Source organism: Monodelphis domestica, chromosome X, assembly GCF_027887165.1.
Source record: "Monodelphis domestica isolate mMonDom1 chromosome X, mMonDom1.pri, whole genome shotgun sequence".
Lineage (NCBI taxonomy): Eukaryota > Metazoa > Chordata > Mammalia > Didelphimorphia > Didelphidae > Monodelphis > Monodelphis domestica.
Window position 1 is genome coordinate 4,566,106 of NC_077235.1, and position 5,292 is coordinate 4,571,397.

Below are 5,292 nucleotides of genomic sequence, written 5' to 3' on the forward strand. Positions count from 1 at the left end.
GTGAGCAGGACTTAGAGGAGGCCTAGGGAGAAGAGAGTGTCAGGGAGAAGAGGGCGATTGCTCTTGTCTCCTATGCGGCTCTTCCTCTCTTTCCCCACTGATGTCTGTTTCCTTTTAGCTCGGTTTCCCCTTTCTCTCTGTCTGTATCTGCCCTTCACTATCTGTGCCTCTTCTTCCATATTCTGGGCTTAGAGACAGGAAGACCTGAGTTCATATCTCACTTTCTAGCTATGTGACTAAGCAAGTCAGAGAAGTTCCTCCTGCCTCAGTTTCCTCATCTGCAAAACAGGGACTGTAACAGCCTCTCCTCAGGGTTGTAAAGGACTTAGCCTACTACCTGGCACATAGCAATTACTCTCTAAATGCTTGTTCCCTCCCCAGTAAATCCAATTCCATCATTTTCGAGGTGAGAAAATTAAAGAGGTGGTAAAGTGACTGACCTAGGATCACTCGGTGCCTAAATTGGTGTATGAGGTGGGATTTGGGACCCACCTTCTAAAGTGAAAAGTCTTTTTTTTCCATCTTTTTGTCACAGAGAAGTCCGAGCTACAAGAGACCTTGAGTTGTCCAGTTCAACTGTGACTGTAACAAGAATGCTCTCATCTAGCCACCGTGTGTCATGCCCTGAGGATACAAATCCAGAGCACAATAGAATCCTGGCCTTCTCCAGAGTTGCCATTCTTCTGGGAGGTGCCTGGTATTCGCAGATAAGTAGATTCATGGTCCCTACTAGTAGATATGAGGTATGGACAAAGAAAATACAAGGCCACTTGGGCCTGGGGGTTGATGGCTGTGAGCGAGGCTCAAGAAGGAGTCTCCTGTCTGGTCCTTGAAGGAAGTTTGGGGTTCCAAGAAAAGATCAGTTGAGGAGAGAGAGCATTCCAGGAATGGAGTGGGGAGGGATGGGTAGCCTGTACAGAGACTGTTGCCTAAATTGCTGACTCATTTAAGTGGTCAGACTCTCTGAGACCTCATTGGGGGCTTTCTTGGCAAAGAGACTGGGGGGGGGGGGGTTGCCATTTCCTTCTCTGGCTTACTTGACAGATGAGGAAACTGAGACCAACAGGGTAAAGGGACTTGCCCAGGGCTTTTGGACAACTTTCATCAAACCTAATAATAATTTCATCCTTCAAAAGGTGGAGGAACCAAAAAGAGGAAGGTCTGCTATTCCTAGTCTCCCTGACAAGGAGGAGCCAGTCATTGGGATAGAAATGATGGGGGCAGCCAGGTAATACAATAGATAGAGTATTAGACCTGGAGTCAGGAGGTCCTGACTTCAAATCTGGCTTCAGACACTTCCTAGCTGTATGACCCTGGGCAAGTCACTTACCCCTGTTTGCCTAGCCCTTGCCTTTCTGTCTTAGAGTTGTTTCTAGGATTGAAAATAAAAGTCTAAAGAAAGAAACGGTAGAAAAGTTGGGCAGGAAAGGGATGCAGCCAAATAGGATTTGGGATAGACAAGAGGAAACTGGGACCTAGGCTGAGATGCTCCCTAAATTTGAGGGAGGGTAAGAGTTCAAAGAGCTCAAAGGAAGAAGATGTAGGATCCCTCATCTGAACACTCTCAGCTCAGGACACAAGGGAAGCTTTGGCAAAGAAATTCTGAAGAGGCAAAAACACATAATGTCAGACACTTCCTAGGCCTGTTACCCAGGGCACGTCATTTAACCCCCATTGCCTGTCACTTTTTGGTAAGGGGAGAAAGAGAGACAGAGAGACAGAGAAACAGAGAGACAAAATGCAAGAGAGAGAGAGAAAGTGGACAAGAATGACAGGGGGAGAGAGAGAGAGAGAGAGAGAGAGAGAGAGAGAGAGAGAGAGAGAGAGAGAGAGAGAGAGAGAGCGCAGGAGAGGGAGACAGAGAGAGAGACAGAGAAAGAGAGGGAGAGAGAGATTGAGAGCACAGAATAGGCAGAGAGATAAAGAGAGAGACTGAGAGTGTGCAAGAAAGAGAGAGAGAGAGAGAGAGAGAGAGAGAGAGACTCAGAGACAGACCGAGAGAAATAATGTCAACAAGGAGGAGGAACAGGCAGGTAAGAGTCTGTTGTGTTGTGCTGTGTGATGCTCTGCTGTGATTGTAGTGCTATGTTGCATTGTGGTATGCTATTTTGCTGTGCTGTCTGGTATTTTGTTGTGTTTAATCATATTGTGCTGTGTTGTGTTGTGCTCTCTTTATGGGTTGTGCTGTACTGGGTTGCATGGTTCTGTGTTTGTTGTGTTGTGCTGGCTGGTATTTTGCCATATTATGATGTACTGTGTTCTATTATTCTGTGTTGTGCTGTCCTGTGTTGCATTGTTTTCTGTTGTGGTATACTTGCTGTGTTGTGCTGTATCAAGTTATGATGTATTGTTGTGTTGTGTATTGTGTTGTGTATGCTTATTATGCTATGCTGGTTTAGGTTGTGATTGTTGTGCTGTATTGTATTGAGTTGTGCTGTGTTGCATTATACACTTTGTTGTGTTGTGCTTTGTTGGGTTGTATCAAATTGTGATGTGGTTGTTGTGTTGTAGCGTGCTATTTTGTGCTGTGCTGTGTTGTATTTAGATGTGCTTTGTCATTGTGTTGTATTGAGTTGTTCTGGGCTATTCTGTGCTGTGCTGTATTATGCTACTTCGTGTTCTGTGTCCTGCTGTGATGTGCTCTGTGATATCCTGCGCTGGGTTGTGTTATACCGTTTGGTGCTGTGTTCTATTGTGATGTGTTTGCTGTGCTATGTTGTATTGTATTGATCTGGGTTGGGTTGTACCATTTCTCTGGCATGCATTGTGTGTTTTGTGCTCTTCTGGGTTGGGTTGTTGTATGCTCTGCTGGCTGTGGTGGGCTCTGTTGTGCTGCATGTTGTGTTATGTTGAGTTGTTCTATGTTGTGCTTTCTTGTGCCATCCTGTATTGTGGTTAGCTTGTACTGGGCTGTGCTTTGTTGTTTTGTACTATTTTGTGCTGGGTTGTGCCATGCTATTATGGGCTTGCTGTGTTGTGATTTGTTGTGATATGGATCAGTTGTGCTATGCTGTGCTTTACTGTGTTATGCTGGGTTGTATTGTTGCATGGTATTGTGTTGTTCCGTGATGGGTTGTGCGGTGTTCTGTTGTGCTCTGTGTGTTGTCATTTAGTTATTGTGTTGTGCTGTGCCATGCTGTGTTGTGTTTAATTGTGCTTCGTTATATTGTACTATTGTGTGCTGTGCTCTGTTGTGTAGGTTGGGTCATGTTGCATCATTCAGTGTTGTGCTGTGAGATGGTTATAGGATGGTGCTATGTCACATATTGAGTTACAACAGACTTGTGTTGTGCTGTGATCACTATGCTGTGTTGTCTTGTTTGGGGCTGTTTTGTGCTATGCTGTGTTTAACTGTGTTGTGTTGTGCAGCAGTTGTTGTGTTGTGATGCACTTGCTGGACTGTAGTAATGTGGTTGTTGTGCTGTGCTGTATTGCATCCTCCTGTGGTTTGTTGTGTTGTGCTTTGTTGTGCCGTGTGGTGTTGTGGCTTATTGCATTGTGCAATTGTGTGCTACTGTGTGCCAATGCCCAAGAGATACTGAGAGATGTCAAGAGAAGGCGTCCCTGCCTTTACTAAGCCCAGCCGGCCAGGCCTCTGTGAGCCTCTACCCCCTTTGTGTCAGGCCTCAGTTGCCCTGGGCGCTTCCCCCCAGTGAGAGCTGGTCAGGAACGAGGTGACTGGTGGGAGGTGGTGGCTCTCTGGCATTGGTTCTTTGCTTGCTCTCCTCTGGACCCGCAGCATCCTTCCTAAAAATGGAATCCCAGGGACTGCCTCAGAGCTGGTCCAAAATGGAGTGGACCACCCCCATAGGGAGTGAGCTTTTCATCAGTGGATAACTTCCCCCTAATTTTGGAGAAGCTGCTTACCATGGTAAGCCCTGTCTCAGATGGAATTGGGCCTCTTTTCATGGAGGAAAGCAGCTTTCGGGGGCCCTGTAGCTTGTTCTCTTGTGGCGAAGAGGGGCATCCTTTATCAGATTCTTATCAAAGCCATAGAATAGGGTCCCACAGATCACCCCTTTCTTTATCCCCTGACTACCCAGGGGCACAGGCAGCTAGGTGGTGCTACAGACCATTACTAGCCATGTGACCTTGGGCAAGTCCCTTAACCCTGTTTGCCTCAGTTTCTTCATCTGTCAAAAGAGCTGGAAAAGGAAATGGCCAGCCACTCCAGGAGTCAGACACAACTGAACAACAAAAATGTATAAGGAAGATTATTCTGGGTGTTTCTGACCCCAAGATTGGAGGGACCATTCAGTGGAGCCAAGGAGGCCTCTAGGGCTATTACCATGATTGAAGCAAGTGAGGGAATTGTCGTTTGACAAATTAGTGGGAGAGCTGGACAAGATGCCAGGCTACCCTGTGCCTCTAGTTGTGCCATTGCTGTCCAACAGAACCCAGGCCACATTCTGAACTAATGCACTTATGAGCCAGTGAGTTGTACATTTTTGCTTTCTGTCTCACCCCAGTGTCCACAAAGAAACTTGGGCTCTGAAGAATGGTAGATTCCAGCACGGGTGGGCCCTCTACCCTGACCAGCACCTCCCTCAACCTAAATACGGTAGTTCAAGGAGTATGACACTAAATAAGTAAATTAATTTGGGTAGGATTGTCATTTTTATTATGTTAGCTCGTCCCACCCATGAGCAATTAATGTTTTTCCAATTGTTTAGATCTAGTTTTAGCTGTGTGGAAAGTGTTTTGTAGTTGTGTTCATATAGTTCCTGTGTTTGTCTCGGCAGATAAATTCCTAAGTATTTTATGTTGTCTAGGGTGATTTTGAATGGTATTTCGCTCTCTAATTCTTGCTGCTGAAATGAGTTAGAGATATATAGAAATGCTGATGACTTATGCGGGTTTATTTTGTATCCTGCAACTTTGCTAAAGTTGTTGATTATTTCAAGTAACTTTTTGGTTGATTCTCTAGGATTCCTCTTCATTAGAGGTGAGGTCTCCTTTTTCATCTTGGATACTGTCAATTTGGTTTATTTCTTTCCTTTTTTTTAATTAGACTAACTAGTACTTTGTCTATTTTATTTGTTTTTTCAAAGTACCAGCTTCTAGTCTTATTTATTAAATCAATAGTTCTTTGACTTTCAATTTTATTAATTCTCCTTTGAGTTTTAGGATATCTAATTTAGTCTTCATCTGAGGATTTTTAATTTGTTCACTTTCTATTTTTTTAATTTGCATGCCCAATTCATTGACCTCTGCCCTTCTTAATTTGTTAATATATGAACTCAAGGATATAAATTTCCCCCTGAGTACTGCTTTGGCTGCATCCCATAGGTT